This window comes from Triplophysa dalaica, chromosome 24, assembly GCF_015846415.1.
Source record: "Triplophysa dalaica isolate WHDGS20190420 chromosome 24, ASM1584641v1, whole genome shotgun sequence".
Lineage (NCBI taxonomy): Eukaryota > Metazoa > Chordata > Actinopteri > Cypriniformes > Nemacheilidae > Triplophysa > Triplophysa dalaica.
In genome coordinates, this window is record NC_079565.1 from 16,725,013 (window position 1) to 16,750,070 (window position 25,058).

General features: G+C 40.3%; 1 long non-coding RNA gene and 1 pseudogene across 1 annotated transcript; one reads left to right on the forward strand and one right to left on the reverse strand.

Moving 5' to 3' along the window:
• Positions 1-200: 200 nt before the first annotated feature.
• LOC130414448 (uncharacterized) lies at positions 201-1,655 on the reverse strand. The gene is made up of 2 exons (XR_008905611.1): positions 1,419-1,655; positions 201-1,331 (listed from the first exon to the last, which is right to left on the reverse strand). It is a non-coding gene; the product is annotated as an uncharacterized LOC130414448 (long non-coding RNA).
• A 3,455-nt stretch (positions 1,656-5,110) lies between these two features.
• LOC130414007 (receptor-type tyrosine-protein phosphatase beta-like) lies at positions 5,111-25,058 on the forward strand (annotated as a pseudogene).

Genomic DNA, 25,058 nt, shown 5'->3' on the forward strand with positions numbered 1-25,058 from the left:
TATGAAAGAACTCGAGCACAAATGGATCCTATTCCTCTAGAGTTTAAAGAGATATGTGTATATCCACCAACTTAAAGAATGACTTTCTTTCTTAATAGCGAAAGGTTGAAGTATATTTTAGTGTTAAAGTACAGAAATTCTCATGACAGCACATCAATATTAAAAAAGATTTAGATCAACAAATACTGAAGACCATACAATTGGTTTGAACCGCAGTTCTTCTTATCTGTCATGATTGTTTATTTGACCAGGAAAGCCTATCTGAGATTAAACATCTCTGGCTGAGATGAGCAGCAGTATAATCAGTTTCAACACAAAACTTCATACTAAATACAATTACACATCATTGAGTCTTCTTCAAGTTACTTAATAATCCCTTTAAAATGTCCCAAAGGGACTTCTGTTTTGTTGAAGTGTTCAATGTAATGGAGCTGAAAAATGTGTCAATAAAACCACAGAGAATTTTAATGTACTTCACAGGACACAAATGACCGACCTGCAAAGATTGTCACAAGTGAAATGAGTCGTGATGTACAGCCCGTCTTTCATCAAAAATATAAGATCAAATCCTGTGTGAATACTGAAGCACACAACAGCTTTAGACACGTAGACACGGGATTTCTTCTGTCATTCACACAGTTCACAAAACATCTAAAATATAATAAATTAGTGATGGTAAAGATGTGCAGATCCTCTGTGATACAGTCAGCTGTATATTACAGGGACTATTTAGTCAACATCACCGCAGTCAATGAGAGTAAAAGGAATGACACAACATGCAAAATCGTGTCTTTCTAATCCTACTGTGTTCCATTTCAAAACAATGAACTTGATCACAGACTCAAAATCCACAATCTTCTGAATTGTTCCAAACTGAAGTTCACCATGTGGAGTATGAGAAACAAGGAGGGTCATTCCTGGACCATATTCTGTCCCTTTCCACTTCACCCAGGAGGTTGTGTAGAATTCATTCAACGGAGTATTCTCAAATCTGTGCAGATCAAACCTCTCAATGGAAGCCAGTGGAGTAGAGTAAGCAGTGTAAATATGTTTTCCGATAAAGATCGTAACACAGCAACATTTCATGCCTCAAGGCCAGTATTTAAAAACATTTCTGAAGTTGCACGTCATGTGGGAAAGCCTTTTGAAAAATCCGTGCTTGGCCTGAAAGCTCATGGACCAGCAGTGCACCAGAGGGACTAGTCTCCGTGTGACACCTGTATAATGCAGCATGACATGATGTTTTGGCTTTAGATGTCTATCAGGGAAGAGTTGTAGGAACAGGCTGTGGTGCTCAACAATGAGAAGTCTGAGAAATAATACTGTATCTTCTGTTAAGGGTGGAGAAACATGATATTTCATACATCTCAATGTAAAAAAAAAAGCAGATCTCCGATCATCAAAGGAAGAAAACTTACCAGGGACCACATTTGTGCTGCTGTGTGCTTCTCTGAGCGCTCAGATATTTTGAGTTCTTGAGGTCAGATTGTGGATGGCTTGTTGGCACAGTCACAGAATCCATAATCATAACTTTTGATTGGGTCATTAACCAGGTCTAATGTTATTGCCTTCTTTGAGATGAGAGAGCGTCATACTGCTTTAAGGATATCATGCTATCAGGTGCTGCTCTTTCTGTCACATGTAAATAATGCTGCTTTTCTTCAGTAATGAAACATGTTGCTCTTCAATACTTTTTATTGGTTAAATATTTGCAAAATCCACAAGCAAACATAAAGGGTGACCAACAGTCCGAGAGCATTGATTTACGTTTCTGGTTAGTTTATTGCGTAATCAAATCTGTTTCACCGAACAACGACAGGATTATGTTCAGTGTCTTCACAGTTCATTTATAAACAATGACTCTGTGACATCTGTGTTTTCATTTAATAGTCTAAAAATATGATTATATGTGCACACAAGTGCCCCTTCTCACATAACAGACATCACATGAACTCATATGCGTTAAGACATCTCAACATCTTAAAACATGAAATAATCCTCTTCACACAAGGGTCAGTGTGTGTGTTGTAGTTTCCTCCGTCCACATGAACACACAACAGGTGCGTTTACATGTAATCGGTTTTTAAAGTTCAATCCGAATAAAAATGCTCCATATAAACATATCAATCTGAATAAAAATGCTTAAACCGAATGAAATTCTAATGGGTTTGAGAGGGGTGCGATAACCCAGCAAAATTAAAATGTTGCCATGTAGACGCTTTAAACCGATAACTTTGTGACAAAATACGTTTCCTCAAAGCTCCGAGCGATTTCAGATGCCTCCTCTGACATCTGTATCATATCTCGTATCATCCCCTTACAGAACATATAGACAAACATGTTTAGTGTCTGTGCTCGTGTGAACAACGAATTGATTCATCACTACGATATTCCGCACAGCTTCCAACTTTGTTCAAAACTGACGCTTCTCTGACAGGAATAAAGGCGGCAACAGGACACATGTGCGCATGTCACAACTATCATTCCGATTAAAAGCGCCCGCACATGTAAACACGAGACCGGATTAGATGGCATCTCATTTAAACAGTCAAATACATCTTTCAATCGGAATGACTAAAGGCTGCAGATGTAAACTCACCTGAGCTTTAATAAACATATTAATAAACATATTAATAAACATCCATATGACGTCACAGGCAGACGTCAGGACAGGCAGATGGCGCGCGTGACAGCGCTTGAGTTACGACATGATTTCGAGTGAACTCTACCCGAGATCATGCCCGAGAAGAGCATCATCTGAGCAAATAATCTGAACAAATAATCTGACAAGAGCATCATTTGAGCAAATAATCTGAACAAATAATCTGACAACAGCATCATTTTAGCAAATAATCTGAACAAATAATCTGACAAGAGCATCATCTGAGCAAATAATCTGACTCATAAAACGTTCATGTCAACAGGAGTAAAGAGGTGTTCTCATGTCATGTAAACATGTAACTGCGATGAGTCTTTATGTTTTTTTTCTGTTTATTGGAAATAATCACATTATTGATGCGCATGTAAATGTGGTCTGACGCGAAAGCACTAAATCTGTCCACACTTGTGAGATTTTTACAGTATTTTTAAGACATTTCAGTTAATACTAAAACACATTGTAATGCAATATACATGAGTTATGGCTCAAATACAAGACTTTTGCTCAGATTGTCAGTCTGGACTTGTTTTGGTCTGTGTCATTCTGCAGTTTGATCACTTCATGTGTTTCTGTCTGAAACGTTCAGTCTTCAAGTGTGTGATGTCTAGTTTAAAACAATCTGTTGAGATTTGCGGTTCCAGCCGCTGGGTGTAGTTGTGTGTGAGGACACCGCATGTTGATGTTTCACTGCAGACATGAACATACAGTTGTGTTCAAAATTATTCAACCCCCAATGCTGTAAATGTAAAACCATTTTACATTTACAGAATTTAGTGTACATTTGTAATTGTATTCAGAATGAAATCCTACAAGGACTTCTTAAAGAACCATATGCAACTAAAATGACATCAATTAGTTTTGTAATACAGTAGTAAATGTTTCTTTTGTGAATTCTTCATTGACATAATTATTCAACCCCTTAAAGACTACCACTCTGAAGAACAGAGGTTCAATGAAGTGTTTTCAATCAGGTATTGAAAACACCTGTGGATATCAGGGAGCAGCAATAAAGCCTAATAAGCACCAATTAGGCAGCTTTAAAATGACTGTGATACTCAGCTCCTTCTAGACATTTACTGGTGTGGTTACAAACATGGTGAGGTCAAGAGAATGGTCCAGGAAGAAAAGAGAACAGGTGATTACTCTTCACAGGAAGGGCAATGGCTATAAGAAGATTGCAAAGATGTTAAACATACCAAGAGACACCATAGGAAGCATCATTCGCAAATTCAAGGCAAAGGGCACTGTTGAAACGCTACCTGGTCGTGGCAGAAAGAAGATGCTGACTTCGACTGCTTTGCGCTACCTGAAGCGTAGAGTGGAGAAAATTCCCCGTGTGACTGCTGAGGAACTGAGAAAAGATTTGTCAGATGTGGGTACTGAAGTTTCTGCTCAGACAATACGGCGCACCCTGCGTAATGAAGGCCTCCATGCCAGAACTCCCAGGCGCACCCCCTTGCTGTCCCCAAAGAATAAGAAGAGTCGACTGCACTATGCCAAAATCCATGTGGACAAACCACAGAAGTTTTGGGATAGTGTTCTGTGGACTGATGAAACAAAATTAGAACTGTTTGGGCCCATGGATCAACGCTATGTTTGGAGGAGGAAGAACAAGGCCTATGAAGATAAGAACACCTTGCCTACTGTGAAGCATGGTGGGGGGTCAATCATGCTTTGGGGCTGTTTTGCTTCTGCAGGTACTGGGAAGCTTCAGCGTGTGCAAGGTACCATGAATTCTCTTCAGTGTGTGCAAGGTACCATGAATTCTCTTCAGTAGAAGACGTTGGACCTTTCAACAGGACAATGATCCCAAGCATACCTCAAAGTCCACTAGAGCATGGTTGCAGATTAAAGGCTGGAACATTTTGAAGTGGCCATGGCAGTCACCAGACTTAAATCCGATTGAGAACCTCTGGTGGGACTTAAAGAAAGCAGTTGGAGTGCGCAAGCCTAAGAATGTGACTGAACTGAAAGCTTTTGCCCATGATGAATGGGCGAAGATACCCGTAGATCGCTGCAAGACACTTGTGTCAAGCTATGCTTCACGTTTAAAAGCTGTTATAACTGTAAAAGGATGTTGTACTAAGTACTAAGATTGAATGTCACTTGGGGGTTGAATAAAACTGATAAGAGCTCAGAAAAGACATTTGTGGTTATTTCATTATAAATGTTATGTTATATTTGTCTGACCTACACGTGCCTCTTTGATTTAATTGTAAGCAGGATGACTGAATGATCATAATCAATGTCAAACCGACCAAAACAATCAATCTCAGTGGGGGTTGAATAATTTTGAACACAACTGTACATGACATGTGAAGGTGGTGATTTCTTCAGTGTTTGCGTGTCTTCAGTCTCACTCTATTGAATAGAAGGAAATGGTGGTCAGTGACTTTTCCTTCCCCTGAAAGAGAATTTCCTCCAGCATTCACTCTCAAACTCTCCTCTCAACTCACACACACACGCCGCTACACAACGCTGACATGAAAACTCTCTGTTTTCTCATATTAACACTGCTGCACTTTTCTGCGTTCTGTGAGTATTCTTACTATATTCTCTTCTGCTTTGATCAAGTTGGTTGTTAGACTGTTATTAGCTTCGGATTTCTTCATCATATATCTATTCATATTTGATTATATTTAACAGACATTATGAATGATAAATTGTTTTGTTATTTCATTCATGTTCATTCCAATTTTATTGATTTATCATTAAATGTTGATATAGTTTCATGTTTCTATGGCGTTGGCTGGTGTTCTATAGTGTTTGTTAAAGACAATGTCATTCTAAGGAATTTTCTCTCATATGGTATGTGTGATGTCGGCTCAACACATTCACTTCAGCTGATGGACAACAAATCCATGATTGGAAGACTTCTTAGCGTCTGATTTCTATTTCTAATGTTAAGAAACAAAACAAGAACATCTCAAGACTGTCCTCCAGCGGTCAGATCATCATCTTACACTGTCACTCCAAACTAACAGAGAACGCTCTCAGATAACTAAAACATTGACATAAAAACGCTTTTGTAACATTGTAGAGGAATGAAAAGCATTACTACATCAAACACGAACACATTCACAATAAAGACATTAAACAACTCCACAAACATTTATTACTACAAACCAAATGGACTTCTGTCATACGAGACTGAAGAGATTCTCGTGATGATCAGCATTAGTTGGGCTCTTGTACTCTGTCACTGTTTGTTTGTTTGTTGATGATTCTACAGCACTGTTGTTTTTAAACACATCAAGAATGATCGTGAGTGTTGTTGAGATTCTCCATGTGTGTATAAAGCTCTAAAGGCACAATGTTTATAAAATGCAGTGCTGGGTGTGATGATGACGTGTCTGGACTGATACACACCTCTGATAGGTTTATCATCCACAGCCAATCAACTTTATAATCTCACAACATCTGTGAACTTGACTTGTTATGAGACGCTGTTAACTTAAAGCCCAACTGAACACTGAAATATCAAGTAATCACCACTCATTCTCAACAACATGTTTTCTACTCTGCAAAAATACAATTCTTACTTAGCATTTTTGTCCAGTTTTCTAGTTCAAATATCACACAAAGCTTTAACCAAGATACATTTACTTGACCAACAAAAGATAACCAAGATTTTTGTTTTATGAATTAAGTTTATGTTAAAAACAAGCACAAAAAACGGTTATCTGTTTTTTACATGAACTTCATTCGTCATTTTTTGTCCGTAAAACAAGATATATAGAAAATATTTTCTGTAAATATCTATAAAATGCATCTTAAAATAAGAATGTTTAGAGAGTTTTACAAGAAATAAGTAATATAAATAAATAAATCATAAGACACTGTTCATGACGTGTAAATGAGCAATATTACACAGAATGTAGTTTGCAAAGCAAATGTCTACAGTATATTACTGATTTAACAGACAGGAGGTTTCTGTAGAATTTGGCCTTTTTTCTATATTCAACATTTCAAAATGAAGGAGTGAAATATTCCTCTTAACGTTCACATAACCATAAAGTAACGTTCTTAACACGTCTAAATACTGTATGTATGTTTGTACTGTTCTCATAACTTAATGTGACTGTTAGCAAAATGTTCTTAGAGCAACTTAAACAAATGTTGTTGTTCAGATGATCTCAGAATTGACCCTTTCATTTCTTTCTTTCTGCTGAACACTTAGAGGTCTAGCTGAAATGATGCGTGAGGTTTTCATCTGTTTGGTTTGTCTGACTGTGTGAATGATCATGGTTTATTTTCTTGTAGGTGGGTTTCTGATCTCTCACAGTCGTAAGGGCTTGTGTCTGAGCACACACAGAGATGTGGTGATCCTGAAGACGTGTGGTGTGACCAATCCGTCTCAACACTGGAGCTGGACCGGCACCATGAGGCTGAAGCACACGTTGACATCCAGATGTCTGTGGGCCGATCCCAGCACATCTGTCCCGCGACACACGCGTCTGGTCAAGCTCAGCGACTGCCACATGGCCCCCGCCTGGAGGTGTTACGATACCCGAGGCATCTTTGGTCTCGCCGAGACACCCATGTTCCTGAAGAAGCAGGGCGTACGACTGGTCATTCACTCGGAGCAGAGATATTCCGACTGGTCCATGATCACAGTGGACTCGCACGGGAGAACAGAGATGATGTCTTTGTGTCTTGACAAAGGTCAGATGTCCCTCTTTTCATTAGTATGTTTATGGATGCTTTTTAGCTCGACATCAGCGTTTGGGTATGTCAAGTATACTAAAGCAACACTCCTACATTTGTCCACAGGTTAACAAACACGTTCAGTATTTCATTTGCAGTGAAGCATGTCAACATGTTGTTCTTTCATTTTTTCAACAGATCCTCCGATAACTTCAACGTTCAGATCCACAAGAGAAAACTCCACTTTAACCCTTCCTGTGATAACTCAGAGCCGAGCCGTGACCCACCACAGGACTAAACGCATCACCGGTGTAGATGAACTGCTAACAGTGACAGCTGAGACTGATCTAAAAGACAGATACACTCGAACCATCCAAACACAAAACACAATCTCTGAAACCAGTAGCCTTACAGACATGTCGTCCACCGCTCTCATGGTAACTAGAAGCCAAAACACAAACCGCCCGACAGAGACGTCCACCTCAGATGTGCTGGAGCAGACCCACAAGGCTCTCATTACTCACTGGCTGCATTCTACAGTGGACAACGAGCCTTCCCATTCATCCAGTGCCAGCGCTGGACGCTCTCCTGCAGAAGATGTCCATCCCACGTTCACGGAGACTCCAACCAGAGCTTTGACTGTATCAAACACTGATGACACATGGACAAACACTTCCACCAGAATCTCCACATCTACAAAGAACAACAAAGACGTCCACACTGTCTTGCCATTTAAACACACAAGAACAACTCGAGCAATTACTGAAGTTCTTCCTAATACTGTGCGATCTACAGCATACACAGACACTCAATCTGTCAAAACCTCCCCTACAGCCCCGTACACATCTACACCTGCTCCAAACACATTCACATCATCAGCAGCAGCATCAACAACAACTACAAGTGTAGAAACAATCACAACTACCATCATCATCAGTCCTGCTCCTCTGAAGACAACATCTCCTGCACCTACGACATCAGTGGTGAGAAATTAGCTCTTTACTCTACAAACATTCTCTTCTAACATAGGACCAGTGCCAAAGATGTTTTACTGGTCACTACTTTGATTTATACTAGACGAGAATGAAAGTGGATTTATCCTTATAAAAAGCTGTTTAAATGACCACTTTCGGTTACAGTGTACCCCTTGTTTCCACTGTTCCGGATTCCGGCGAGGTTCTGTTATGTTCTGTTCTCAATGCGCTGCCAATGTACACCAGAGCGTTTCAAACATGAAGTGGCTGAATTCGCCAGACCACGTGGTTTGCCCGTCTGATGTTGTTTTTCTTCAGTTTTCTTGTTGTTTCATGATATTTTGGGTTACACCATAGGAAGTTGGCTGAATGGTTATGTTTGTCTGGTATTTTGTCGTGTTTATTGCTACGAGTCATGCTTTGCTCCCTTAGGAAAATGAAGCATGGTTTTACTACATTAAAAACTAAAAAACATGATTATTATAGTTCAACAATATTTGAGCACAAAATAACCAGGGTTTTGTTGGAGGATGAACCTCTCGTCGTCCATTCATGGTCTTACGTCAGGGATATGTGAACTTTTACTTTGATGTAAAACTGTGCGGCTTGGAGGCGTTGTCCATCAAAAACAGACTTTGACTAGAGTGACTGCATCAGAGCCGTAATGCGCCGCACACGCATGCAGTGTGAATGAGGGGATACGAAGGGTCATGGTTTGGACTCTCTGGGCCGATGAAAACACCACAAATGCAGTTGTTTTGATGAAAGCGTCGACAAATGCATGAAGTAGAGGCAGTATTTACCATCAGACATATCAGAACTACGCCATCAGCTGCCTATTCACTAAATCAAATAAATCTGTCACATTTGTTCACCACACAATGGGCTCAGACTGTGTCCTCTCATGCTGGTCAGTCCATCACAGACATCCAAACCTTGATCAACTCAACTGACTGTATGTCAGCTGAATAAAACGCTCACGATATATCACTCAACACAACATAAATGCAATGTCTAATGGTTATATTGATTTGCATGTTTTCCCTAGAAATATATATCTAAGCGAGTCATTTGAATGAACGTTTTAAGAAATGGTTTTAATTATCACAGTGCATTTTTTTCTAGCTTGAAACGACGACAGAGGCTGTGAGATGTCTGGTGAATGTGTCTGCAACAAGTGTTCATATGGATTATCTTCTTTTGAATTTAACAACACCTGGAAAGTCCTGCAGCTTCATTGTGACTGACTCAACTGATGCTTCTCACGGAACAAGATGTGTTGAAGACTTAAAGCTTCCCCACCGTCATACATGCCCAATCATGGATTTGATTCCTGGAGCTTCGTATTGGTTCAGGATCATATCAGAGACAGACGGCACACACCTGAACTTTTCATGTCGAACTGGTAAGTCCTATAGCACACCACCACATTCTGTTTCTGATATCAGCTGGCTGTCACTGGTGTCCTCACGATCTGAAATATGAGCGCACATACACATGCCACTGCATCACTGTAGAAAAAATAGAGGTCAGAATGAACTCTGAACTCTGACGAGATCATGTGGAAAAGCACCAGGTGCTACAACAGTTCTTCTCCAACTTTCAGTAAAAAGAGTGAATATGATATCACACAATAGAAACATATCATTGTCTTTCCACCGGGACACATTTAGTCTTGTTTTCTTTGGACAGATGAATTCTTTTAGACATGCAGGTTATACTGAGGATTTGATCAAGGTCTGATATGAAGAAATCCTGATGTGAGCACTGATTCCTTCATCTCTACGGGTTTACAGATATCATACAGACGTGGAAAACACTTCTCTTTTCACACAACACATGACTTTGGGGCTGGTGAAGTGAATAGAGCTTCACCGGCACCACAACAGATTCACTCAATACTTTAGACTTTATTTGACATTTTGGACGTCCTCTTTTAGTTGTAAACGAAAGATTTTTGTGTCATCCTTAAGTCCAGGGCTCTGTGCAGATAAAGCTTTGAATATAACATTGACATTCTTATGACTGTAGATGTCAGTAGTCATATTGCTCAGACTGAGTTTATTGTTGATGTAAAGTGTTCTTCTCAGTAACAGTTTGAGCTGAACTCATGAGGGAAGTCCATCAGGGTTTTTTCCTCATAGTTTCCAGGATATTTTCAGCGTGTCCCCTCCCTTCCTGCAGTGCAGACACCCCGCCCGCTTATCCTGTCCTGTCCTTTACTGGCCAACACACCCATCTGATACACAGGAACACTCTTACCCCGTCTGTGGGAGGAAACAGCCATGTGAAGAGGTTCAAAACATCACTGGATCTACCAATGAGAATCTAGCAACTTCATAATCATGAAAGTAATCAAAAGGGTTGAAGGACCACATATAACTCACATGTTCACTCAACAAAACCTTTCTGAAAAGACATCTTTAACAGACATCTAAATGACATTACTATTTGGTTGAAGGTGAAAAGCCTTCATTTTACTTTTCTAAAAAAGAGAAATATATTTTGGCACAACAACGTCTGGGTGTGACAAATGGGATCGGTAACACTTAACTTTGTTTACAAGTAACTATGTAAGTAGTTCTACATGAACTCTGAACATAAGACTATTAACTTATATAGAAGAAAGATGAAATAATAAGTAACTCATAGCAAATTAAGGACAATTGTAGATTCTTATTAGGAATTTGATAATTACTAAATAAAAATATCCTCATTGAAAACTACTTGTGAATTATGACTTACTATGAAGAACAACAATTCATTACTAATAATCACAACAGTAACATGTCGTGAAGTGAACAGTCTTTATATAACATGTTTATAAAATGTTATAAAACCTGTTTGCTACAGGTTGATATTGTGACTTCTATAGATACACTGTAAAAATGCTGGCTTATTTCTACCCAAACACTGGGTTAAGCCCTTTGGGTCATTTACTTATTTGGGTTATTTTCCAAGCCGTGGGTATCTTTGTATAATCTAACTGCAGGGTAAGTGGCTGGGTCATTGCACACGCGTGAGAGAGAGAGATTTAATGTGAGAGAGCTACGGACAATCAGAGGAAACGCATTCCATAACCTCGGGGCGGCACAAGGAAAAGCTCGCTGAACCAAAGTTCTTAGTCTGTAACAGGGTTGATGAAGGGAAAGAGAATTAGCAGAGGAAAGAGAACGAGGAGACACGGAAGGGTTAACTAAGGCTGATACATAACTAGGAGCCAATCCATGGACTGCTTTATAAATAAAAATGGTGAAGCTGAGTTTTTAACATACTGCAGGCGTTTAATAGATTTTGCCAGTAAACCAGTGTAAAGGGAATTGCAATAGTCAGTTCTTGAGGTGATAAATGTGTAGTACTAATATTTCTGAGGTGATGGAAGGCTGATTTAGTTACACTTTTGATGTGAGCCTCCAGTGTCAGATTACCATCAAATATCACACAAAGGTTACGACCTTGCGAAAATGTAATTACAGAACTATAATCCATAGTCAAAATAAAGTTCCTACATTTTTGTGTGGTAGTGAGTGTGTCGTGCCGGTAAGAAAAACCTCAGTCTTAGAGCTATCCATTTAAAAAAATCCATTGTTTTGTGTCCTGCAAACAGTTTGTGAGGACTGCAGAGGTAACCGAAGCATCACACTTTGAGCTAATAAACATTTGGATATCATCAGCATGCAAATGATACCCAAGACCATGTTTCATAATGATTTGTAGCTCAGTGGTTAGAGCATGGCGCTAGCAACCCCAAGGTCATGTGTTTGATACGGGTCTGCATTCAGTCAGAAACAAAACATGTATAGTACAATGCAATGTAAATTGCTCTGGATTAATGCATCTTCCAAATGTGTAAATGTAAATGTATGGGGCCCAGAACATTATAAATCTCACAGAAGCTTGCATAAACATACTTGGATATTGGAAATTGGATAAACTTCCACTGGTATGGTGTTTTTTATTTGTTTTGATACTGGGTTATCCTGGCAAGGTTGATGCTTTCAGGTGCAGTAATTTGGTGCACTTTTTGATGACTCGTCTACGGTCCGACACTGTTACAGGTGGATTCTGCCGTGTGGAGTGTATATATCAGATACTGAAATGACCAATCCTAGTGTGTTGTGATTTAAATGTGTCAGTTTGAGAATTAACGGTGCTTCCCCAGTTCTTACCCTGTTTATTTATCGTCCACCAAAGTCTAGTCCTCTGTTTAATGATGAACTCACTGAACTTCTGGCTTTGGTAAATTCTATTTGTTCAGCTATGATTCTCATAGGTGACATAAACATACATGTGGACAATTGAACTTGTTCTCATACTGTACTTTTTTGGACACACTCAACTGCTTTAATTTGACTCCGCATGTTAATTTTCCGTCCCACAACAAAGGTCACACACTTGATTTGTTGTGTTGTGTAGGTGTTAACATCAACCAGCTTGTTGTGCCATGGGATATGTATTAGATAATAAGATCATCAACTATGATTACTATTTATGTTTAATTCTAGGGCATCCAAAAATTTAAAACTGTAGAACATTTAAACGTTGTTCTATTATCCACTTTGGATATCCTAGCTCTTAGGAAGGAACGTAGTGTCTCATTCACAAATTCCTCCCCTGGTACACCAATGAGTTTAGGAAACTATTGCTAAAAACAGGCAACTTGAGCGGAAATATAAGAAACCGGGCTTAACTTTCCATTAGCTATTGTTTGATGAGCCCTTTAGTCAGTATAGTGCTGCCCTTAAGGTGGCAAAGAGCGGAATATTATTCACACATTGTTAGTAATTTTGCAGTTACCCCGAATAAGCTTATTACGATTATCAATACTATTTTAAATCCTTATAATCCCTCCACATGCTCATCTGTTCAGCAGTGTAACAGGTTTCTTTACTTTTTGTGGACAAAATTGAGGCTCTATATAATTCTATCTGCCCCTTTGTCTCTGTCCCCTGAAGTTCTTCAACCTACTATCCCTTCAACTCCATTATCAAGTTTTGTAACAGTTACTTTGGATCACATCTCACAACTAGTGCTGGCAATGAATTTAACAACTTGCAGCCTTGACCCTGTTCCCACTGTTGTTCTTAAGGGATGCTTGCTGACAATAAGTCGCCATATATTAAATATTGTGAATAACCCCTCTCACTACTGGGATTGTTGCATGTGAGTTTAAGGTTGCAGCTATCACACAAGTTCTTAAAAAGTCTGGGTGTGATATATCTGATCCCACTAATATTAGGCCCATCTCAAATCTTCCCTTCTTGGCAAAGGTCTCGGAACATGTTGTTATACAAATATCCGGGTATAAAAGGGATACTGTGTGCTGGATTCATTACCCTTTTGTACTTCGGAGCTTTCGCTTATGACTGAACCCACGACCCTCATCGAGGAGTGGGACGGATACGATGTCTGCCTCAAGTGTTTGAGTCTCCAGCACGTTGAGGCAGCCTTCGTGGACACGGGTTGCCCACACTGAAATCTGGATGCAGCACATCCAGTAAGGAGAATATGGACAGATTTTCACATTTAAAATCTTAAACATGCTCACAGTAAAAGATTTGAAACTCCCGGCGCATGATGTTAGGATAGTTTTAAAATTTAATGTTTTTTATCTTACGTGTATCGGAGGACAATGATGTGTGCAACAATGTGTAATGTCAATGAAGTGATGTCATATGTCAACTTCATGCCTGGAATCATTTGTTTCTGGAAGCAGTTAAATAAAGTTGTGTGAAGAAGCAGCAGCTCATGGATAAATGCATTGTAAAGCGACATCTTGAAGGAGGCGTTATAGGGGTATTTCTTCTGTTCTGTTTACATTTTTGTAGAAATATTCAAAGTAGGGAAGGAAGGAGACGGGAACCGGCAAACATTTAAACATTTAATCGAACATAATCAAAAGTAAAAAGACAGCCGGCTGCCCCTCACGGTCGACGGCCGGTGAATAAAACATAAATACAAACATGTTCAGGCCAAATGTCCTCTCTCTTCGAAGCTCCGATCGCTTGTTCTCTTATGCTCTCGATCTCCTACGTGACTCGAACCACGGTCTCACCCGCCTACTCCACTACTATTTTAACAAGCTGTTCTAACATCTTCGCTAACCAACGTACTGCAGCTGTTGACATTTTAAAGTTGTGTCAGTCACCTTCATCATCTCGCAGTCTTGTCTCTCATTGGCTGTATTCAAAGTACCGACATCATCACCCCGATTTTAAATCCTAAATATCAAACATGTTTGATATGAAAGGGGCTGCCCCAATTTTTCTCAGAGAAGATTTGTTCGGTAAAAGTCTCATATTACATATATTACATTGTATAATTTGAATAGATCAAGTGTTAGAAGTAGACCATTTCAGCCAGTGACTCCAGTGGTGTAAAGTCTGTGTAGCTTGGGATGGGAGACTGGGGTTCAAATCTACGCTAGGTCATGGTCATGTATAACACTTCTGGAACGTGAGGAGCAGGGCAGTTTTCCCGGTGAACCGCTTACGTATGGGGCCGGAAAAGATGCTTGGTCCGCTCAGATGGACGGATTATAAATGCGAATGCATGCAGCGCGTATGCAGAAGACACGTCTGCATGCCCCCCCCTCCCCCCCGGTCGACAGACGTAGCCATGCTTCACCCAAGAAATGGAATTTTGCCAAGACATCCTCAGATTGTGGTCACAAAGTATCACGGTGACCAATGACTAACTGTCAACATCTTCAAAACTTACTGTGTATGCTGGGTAAATGGGGGCAATTCTCACTATTAACTAGTTGTTATTAGCATGCTTATTATTGGCATATTGGCACTTTATTACCACTTATAAAGCACATCCTCTGCATGACCATACTCTACATCCCTGATCCTACCCAATACCTAAACCTAACAACTACATTACTAACTATTAATAAGCAACAAGTTACGAGTCTATTGAGGAAAAAGTGTTAGTTAGTGGTTTGTTAATAGTGAGAATTGACCCCTTTACTGAAGTGTGACCAAATGTTTTATTGCTTCTTTTTGCCAGTTGTCTTATTTTGAGGGTAATTGTAAAATAAATATGAACATATAATGAATATAAAATGTGATTGAAATTAGGTTAAATTAAGTTTGTTGAACCAGACTGTTAAAGACAGCTTTTCACTTTTTTCAACTAAATTTACATGTAGATTGAAGTCATATTACAGACGTCTCTTCAACGACTCCATGAAGACGGCTTTTCACATGGCATTTTTCGACCAAATCCTAACATTGTTGAGTCTTTTCATTGGATGTTCAGATGTCATGAAAAGATATAATAACTTTCATTCTGGCCTCTCTGGGGCATTATTTTCATTGTGTGACAATGATGTGGAGAAGAATTTTTTTGGATGTTTGCTCAGTGGGAACATGATGAAGGTTTTGAACGGCAAACAAATGTAAAACATATCATCACACATATTTTAAATGATCTTTCATTACTGTTACGACTGTATTAGGGCTATATTTGAGCTGTACATCACGTGTGTCAACATTGCAGCTCCTGCCGCCGTGACGGCCTTGAGTCTACAGAGCGACGGCTGTCACGACTCTCTCAAAGCCTCATGGATTGCTGCTGCTGGAGTCCTGGAGTCTTATCATCTCCTCCTGTCCAACTCCAGCTCACCTGATCGGCAACTTACTCTTCCTCCAACCACCTCACAGTGGCTGTTCAGTGGCTTAACACCCGGAGAGCTTTATCAAGTGTCCGTAAAGACGAGGAGTGGAGATCTGACAGCCGAGAACAGTGCCACGGGCAGAACAGGTAAGACTGCTGCACCACCAGCTTATCCTGAATCATGCCAAAAGCTTTAACAGCCCAGTATCCACCTGATCCAACCAGAGACTTTCTAGCAGGATTTTGCACAAATGTCTGCAAAATCTGTGTTTGTGAATTCTTGTTGTTTTGTCTCTTTATGTTCTTCACCAGCACCAGCACAGGTCAATGGTTTGAAGATGAAGGCTGTCAGTGAGAAGATGTTGCATCTGTCCTGGTCTCCTCCTGATGGTCACTGGGATTTCTATCGTGTCCTGTTATTCAACGGCTCTTCTGTGCTCGTCAACCGCACCGTCAGCCCAAATGTTGTGGAGTTCGTCTTCAGTAACTGGACTCTGATTCCAGGTCGTGTGTATGAAGCTACGGTCAACGTTCAGAGCGGATCTCTCAGATCAACAGCACACTGTCAGCACAGATTGGGTGGGTTTACACCGATGATTTGCTTCATTTACAAAAGCTCATTCTGAGCCGGTCTGATTCACAGTAAAAATTTCAAGTCATCAGGAAAAGCCATTTGAAAAACAAAAAGTTAATAGCAAAATACAATGGGCCTCATTCTTGAAACATTACGAGTAAATTGCGAGTAAAACAGACCTTCCCGAAAACTTTCCTCCGGATTCACAAATACTTTGTAAACATCAGATGTCACAGTAAAATTTGTGTATGTTAATGAATTACAATTATTCGTAAACACAGCGCACATGCAGGCTCACTCACAATTAGCATAATCCCAGTCTAGGATTTAAAAGATATGCAAATTACGTATCTAGGAGTATCTCTGGATTCCTCTGGACTATATCCTGATTTGTCTACATTTTAGTGCATGAATGCATAAGAGAATAATAGGCTATATGCTTACCAATAAATTCATCATTTAAAATGTGTCTAAAATAATAATCCCTGTTGCTCTTCTGAAAATGAACAGCTAGTGGCGTCTGAGAATGCTGTGGAGGCTCTGCGCGAGTGCTCGTTACTCCGGAGATCCGTTTGTTGCTGTGATTTAGAATATCCGCAACAGTTCGCCTACTTGTTATAAATATTATTTTTAAAGAAAATTACTGAATATGATTTGCAGCAATAATATTAACTTCTCCATCGTTGTGTATGATGTAGTGTTTGTCCCATCTCTTCTCCACTTGGGCGGCTGTGTAAAGAAGGACAGTGACGAGCTCTGTGTTTAACCAAAGTTAAAAAGTAAAAAATGATAAAAGACAGAGAAAAATAACCTGTGAAATGTCATTATGATTAATATTGCATCAAAATGAAGTATCATCAGTTTGTCTAAAATAATAAAGAATTAATGTGCAATTTTACGCACTATTTTACACTACTATGGAGTGTATGGAGCCTTTTTTTTGTACCAAGTAGCATTTTGAAAATACAAACATTTTCATGAATCCGAAAATTTTCTTCAAAACGACTTTATGAACGATTTACACCAAAAATCTTTCTTCTCGTGCTTCATAAATACAGGCCAAAATCTATAAGTCTATTATGCCATCATATGCAATCATTAGGATATTAAGTAAAGATCATGTTCCATGAAGATATTTTGTGAATTTCCTATGGTAAATATATCAAAACGTTATTTTTGTGAGCGGAAGCAACAAAATGGGGCACAAAGATGGCCGGAAACACACCTACAAACATCTCTCGCAATCTTACCCACTCAAGTTTGGTATCTATGTGAAGCTCACAATTTCGGTTCCATCGACTCTCCACAACATCATTACAGTGTAAGGCCATAGAAAGCCTTCATTTATTTCCCTTCATTAGTAATGTGCATTGCAAAAGGACTTCCTTTGGATGACTTTAAAGGTGAATTTCTCAATATTTCGATTTGTTTGCACTCTCAGATTTCAGTTAGTTATATATCAGCCAAATATTGTCCTGTCCTAACAAACCATTGATGATGATGAGTATAAAAGATGATGTATAAATCCCAATTTCAAAAAATTTCCCTCAGCGACTGGTTTTTGTGGTCAAATCCTGCTGATATACTTTCCGTGGACAGACCTCACTCCCACTTATTTTTCTAACAAAACATAAATGATCTAATCATAAATCTAAATCAAACATGAATTATAATATAATTGTCTTACCCAAGGGCAGACTAGGTTTTAGTGGTGTGAATGTTTTCTATGTGTGTGATTTTTGTCAGCTCCAGGAGCCGTTCGGCAGCTGAATATCCATCACAGTGAGGAGACGTCTCTGAGCGCCATCTGGACCCGTCCTGTTGGTGAATGGGACAATTTCACCGGTCAGCTGAAGGATGGAGACCTGGTTCTGGACAGAAGGACTTTAGATCATGATGCGAGGGAATGCGGCTTCAACAATCTGATACCTGGACATACATATACAATCACAGTGACAACCAATAGTGGAGATCAGAATAACTCTGCCCACATCACAGGAAAAACCTGTGAGTCACTGATAAATCACATTCATCTTACACATGTGTTCATGTCAACATGGAGCAGTCACACCATCATAAGAGAGGGGTCCTTGTTAGGGTACATTAGGTTTAAAAGTTTCAAGAATTTCAGCAGTGTTGTCCTGTCGTGAATGATAGTTGGGAGGACTCAGGGTGTCTCTTGATGTAGTTCATGGGCTGGATAACACATTGTGGATGTCTCTCTAACACAGCCAAGGGCATAAATTAGATTTTTTTGACATTGGTGGGGTAAGATAAAATTGGTCATATTGTCACAAAAAGTTTAGCGCCGTGTACTTGACACATAAAATCAACTGTTGAACAATATTTCAAATCTTTTTATTTCAAAACATTTTCTAGGCTGTTTCTATGCATTATTGTCACTCTCATTGGCACACTGTCTTTAAAAGCTACAGCTGGATCAGTTTCCTTAGAAACACACCAGAATATACAGTATTACTGTATGTGCCAATGCATCTACAGTCTGGCTGTCAACTTCTTTTTCTATCCTTTCATATATATATCTACATTGTTAAAAATGCTCTGTGAGGGTCTTATTGACCTACTGTATAAACAACCTTAATGTAACGCAAACCAAATAAAACATAAAGCGACGTAAGTTAGAGAGGCGGGACTCAAGAAAGATAGAGCCAATCCTATTAGCAAAGGGAGCTATGGAGGCGGGATTCATTACAGAGAACGAGACTAACCCCTATCTGTGCTATTGTTTCAGAACGTTGTTGTAAAAGATGTTTAAGTTCAATTAAATGACATGGATACATTTATATTAAATAAAACAAGTAATATGTAAAAACCACAAGACACTGACGGACATCAGAGGTTATACTGTATATATCAGTGTAGATGGTTATAGCGCAAATGCCCTCACAGTGACCTGGCGTCCATTTGCTCAAAATGATTGGTAAAGAGAATTGAATGTTCTCTGGATATTAGTAGAGACACATCCCTACTGTCCCTAACCAAATCAGTGTCCATCAGCACAGCTGATCATCTGTTGAAGAGAGACATCCAACATGTAGGTCAGAGTTTTGAGAATATTTGTTAATCTTCAGTGTTCATGTAAGATGTGTGTGTGTGTGTGGTCAGTCCCAGCTCAGGTGACGCACCTTCAGGTCAGTAATGACGGCAGTACAGGCGCTCTTCAGGTGCGCTGGGACAGAGGAGCCGGTGCGGTGGATCTTTACCGTCTTCTCCTCATCCATGACAGCGTGGTCATGAAGAATGAAAGCGTACCGCCCAACGTCACCTCCTTTCACTTCCAGGAGCTTAGATCTGGTGCTCTGTACAGGACCGTGGTGACGGCGGTACACAGCGGCGTCTTATCACGGCAGACTATAGCTGACGGACGCACAGGTAATACAGAACTTGAAACACTGTCTTGTGTGTTCCTTACATCAGTGAACACATAAATGTAAACAAAATATCATTATCAATACTATTCCGTTATGGATTCAAAAGTGAGGTGGACCGTTGCTTTCTTTAAAGAATGTGTATCTGTTAGCCAATCAGAATCAAAAAGTCAACAACTGACCAAACCAAGCAGAGATGCCTGAGAACTGGTGTGTTTTTCCATCAGAAGAGTAGCAGGTCCATCAATTCTTGATGGTAACCGCACATGTAACAGTCTACATGTGCTGCGATCGCTTCAACCGTTCGTGTGGAGCAGGAAAGAAAGTGTCTGGAATGTTCAGGAAGTCTTAAATATGTGAAGGTCATTTGTTTGACGTCCTGTGTGACCATGTTCTTCTGCAGGGAGGATGTTTATCTGTATGAGCCAACATTTTATTATTGTTCCAGAAAGTTACAAGTATTTTGTTATTACAGAATGAAACATGTTCAAACATTATAGAGCTATTATAGAGCTAAACATTACAGATCAAAGAAATATTGGATTGTTCCATGGCCTCTTTTAATATAATACATTTGTCAAGAAGGAGAAATAAGTGAAAAGTGAAAGTGACCTATAGTATATGTCAGATGGTGACCCATACCCCAAATGTGATCTAATCCACTTTTTTGTATTTAATGTTTTCGTTTCTTTTTGAAAGAATGAAAGGCAGATATGTGCATTCAAGCTAAAAAATCTTAACTACTCGCACCAAACAGGTTTGTTTAGTTAATGATCATTTCTTTTCATTATAAAGTTGTTGTTAACTTGATCAAATTAATTGCTGCAACATCAGTAGAATTACAATAACAAATTCAGTTACTGACTCCACATAAAGATATGTTGACTTAATGAAATAAGTTTTTACATGTTTTACAGTGTTGATGAGGTTTATATTTGTGTGGTGGGAAATACTGTATTCACATGTTACTGCCCCATTTTGATGAAATCAGTCTTGGACTCTACAGTACATCTACAGTAGAATACAACAATACATAAGGGTAATAAAGGTGGATAAATATGAAAGTCCCTAGCAGACAGTTTTAGTGAGGTTGGTAAATTTTTTGTAAGAATTCAACCTAAACAGTTTTAAATTATGAATGATTTTGAATACAGATTATATCTTTCACATGATGCCTGTAATACATGCCATACGGTTCCATACTGTTAAATAAGGCATGATGAGTTTGGGAGGAGCATTGTGGGACAGATCGTCCAGGTGGCAAAGAGGGAGTGATTGCAGTCTGAGGTGGAGCGCCCTCTGGTGGCAATATAGGCATACTTACTGAGAATCGTGACACATGCAGACAGATAGACAGGCCGTTAGTCACAATAGTAATGCAAGCAATTTCTCAAAGTCTGCGATGTTCGGAAACAATCTATCATTGGAAAACATGTGATGTTTCAAAAACAGTGAAAGCTAATAATGGCAGCAACAGAGAGCCTGAATCTTGTATAGATTAAGGCCTGCACATGTTGTTTGTTTTTTAGTTCCTGCTGCAGTGAGAGACGTGACGGTCAGCAACAATGGACGCATGGACTTTCTGAGTGTGTCCTGGAGAGCTGCTGAAGGAGATGTGGACAGTTACTCAGTCTCCTTGAGAGATCAGGAAAGAACGCTTCACACCCTAACCGTCTCAAAGTTCAGCACTGAGTGTGTTTTCAAGTCTCTGGTGTCTGGACGTCTCTATAACATCTCCATCACCTCACGCAGCGGAGAGTATGAAAACCACACAGTTGTTCAGGAGCGCACACGTAAGAGTCTCAGAGAGTTGTTTTCTTCTGTACTTCACTGTGAATATGAGGTGTTCCATGATTTCATGTAATGATTCCTCTGCTCTCCAGAACCGTCCCCAGTGTTGAACCCCACCGCCACACATATGGCTCGTGATGACCATCTGAAGGTTTATTGGCGCCATGCAGCTGGAGATTTTGACTACTACCATGTGTCCCTCAAACACAACAACACCTTCTACCAGAATACAAGAGTAGCCAAGACTCAGAATGAATGTGTGTTTAGTGGGCTGGTTGCAGGACGACTCTACACTGTGATCGTCAGTACATGGAGCGGAAAATATGAATCCAGCGTCTTAACACACGGAAGGACGTGTAAGTATGCCTGTGATGTCTGCGCAGTTGAACTCACTGTACTTCTGGCGCTCTGAGATTAAAGGGATAGTCCACCCAAACGTGACAATTATGCCATCATTAACTTACTCAAACCTGTGTGACTTTCTTTCTTTCGCAGAACACAAGGAAGATATTTTGAAGAAAGCTGGTGACCGAACAGCAGCGGCATCCATTCACTTCTGTTGTACGGACACAAGACCAATTCAAGTCAATGGGTGCCGTCGCTGTTCAGTTAACAACACTCTTCAAAATATATATATATTTTTTGTTAGGATAAAGGATGACGTGCTTTATCACTCTGACAGTCTGAAATGCTTTGGTCTTCGCATAGTGCCGGCAGGAGTGAGAAATCTCTCGCTGGCAGACAGCAGCACAGAAGATCTTCTGGTGACATGGCTTTCTGCACCAGGAGATGTTGATCATTATGAGGTTCAACTGCTCTATAACGACATGAAGGTGTTTCCACCCATCACCCTGACAAGCACCACTAACAGATACCTGCTGTCATCTCTCACTCCTGGACGACTATACAAAATCGTGGTGTCCACCTTCAGTGGACCTAACCTCAGCGTGCAGTTAATAAAAGGCAGAACAGGTACATGGATATCTTGCAGGCAATCACCACTTTCACACAAGAAAACACTGTTTCAGTATCATGTTTGTCGTCTTCATTCTTCAGTTCCCAGTAAAGTGAAGAACATTCACATCAGTAATGACGGTCAGAGCAGCAGTCTGAGAGTGAACTGGACTCCAGGACAGGGCGATGTGGACCGCTACTCTGTGTCTCTCTCTTCACGTGACGGGTCAAGCTGAGAAAGATCAGTTCCCAAACATGTGAATGAGATGAGTTTCCACAGTTTGCAGGCCGGGACAGCAGTATATGTTCACCATCACGTCAGTCAGTGGATCTCTGAGCAATAACAGCACTGCAGCGGGCCGAACCGGTATGCATCATTGCATTTTAAACTACATTGGGGCTAAATATATGACTTATTATGACTTCGAAAACCGCATGAAAGCCATACATGGCACCAATGTACCTTGGTGAGTGGGAGAGGGTTTTAAGCACTCCACGAGAGTAGAAAAAATAGGATATTTCTTCTTATTTCAAAGCAGATTGATAACGTTTCATTTAAGGGAATTTTTCATCTTTCAAATCCTACAGTTCCTTCCTTGGTGACGGCTTTAAAAGCGGGGAGAACCAGCACAGCACGTCCAGTCTCTTTGTGTCATGGCAGTCGAGTCGTGGTGTTTATGACAGCTACCGCTGCAGCTACTGGATGAAAGTGGAACTCTGGTGTCCAACAGCTCTCAGATGGCAGATGTCAACCAGCATTACTTCAGACAGCTTATCCCAGGAAAGAAATATATCATTCTGGTCCAGACTGTCAGTGGAGGAATCAGCACCAAAGAAGTCATTGCTGATGCCCGAACTTGTATGTATACATATACACATCTCAATGGCTCTTCCGTCAGAAGAAAACTGTCCGGTTGCATGTGTATTAAATTATGTCTGTTGTAGGTCCAGCGACTGTTAATAATCTCTCCATCATAAGCAACGCGACCACGAGTTTTGTCCTTCCACTGGTTGCCACCAGAGGGGGAATTTGAAGGATTCAATGTTTTTCTGTATAATGGAGACGAAAGCTTGCAAGATCAGAAGACTGAGTGGTGATCATGCAGGACTGTTCTTTCCAGAGCCTTCGACCCGGGGCGCTCTATAAAGTGACTGTTCAGACCCGCAGTGGAGATCAGACCAACGACACATCTATCTGGCCCGAACAGGTAAACATACCATCGGAGACTCCAGTAGACTCTGTGGTGTCTTATTTTGAATTCCAACAGAATAACAAGCTTTTCTTTTGTTCATGTGTTGTGTAGTTCCTGCAGCTGTGACGTTCTTGAGTGCTGACAGTAAAAAACACTCTGAGAGTCTGTGGTTGAGCTGGAAAACAGGCCGTGGGTGAAGTAAGCACCTACACCGTCCAACTCTACAACCCTGATGGGACTCGGCAAGCAGAACAGAGCCTCAGTCCAGACAGCAGAAGTCATGTGTTTCAAACACTGATGTCTGGACGACTCTATCAGGCAGTCGTCCTCACACACAGTGGAGATCTTACCAACATGGCAACAGCTAAAGGCAGGACTGGTAGGAACAGATTTTAAATCATACCAATCAATCATTTTAAACACACTTTGATTTACCTTGATAAAGACCTGCAACACTCATCTTAGGTGTAGAATCAGTTCCCTCTCTGGTCTCAACATTATGTCGAAATAACAGCATGGTGTTTAAACTTGAGAACCTTTCATCTCACCTTAAATTCAAAAGCCAAGTAACTTGGCGAATGGGATTTGAATGACGTTATCCAGCCTGTACATACTGGTACAAAAGGAAGATGGCGTGAGACAGATTATGACCTGATGGATATGTGGCGCTAGCAGCAGATCTGTCCCCTCTTTAGGATGTTTCAGCAGCGAGCCAAGTGTCTAAGAAAACCTTTCCACTCTTCACTGCGTTTGTCTCATACCAAACTGGTGCTGCCTTGCAGGCCAATTGAAGGAGGGGTCCTGCTACATGTTTGTTCCTGTTGTGTTTATTTTCCTGTAGTGTTTTTTATTTGTACATCAGATATTAACACTACTGCGAGCGCAAGCTGGAACAGCGACTCGCATACAAGAGGAAGACTGATGAATATAAAACAGTTTGCAGTGGTGTGGCAACTTTTAACTAGCTGCATTCTGCAAGGCGACATGAACAGGCTTGTGGATATGAGGCAGATGACATACAGCAGGTCGGAGCTCTTGGATTTGCGGAATTGTGGCGGATTACCATCGACCAACATACCTCAGGAGCTGCTACGGCAATCCAGGTCTGCTCCTCGTCGTGCTAGGAGGAGGGGTAGGAGAGGTGGTGTCAGACGACGCCTGCAGAGAGCCTCTAAACTATCTTTCCCACCAGTATTACCCTTGCAGAACAAGCTAGACAAGCTGGACTTTGTTACGACTATCGCAGTGGTGTAG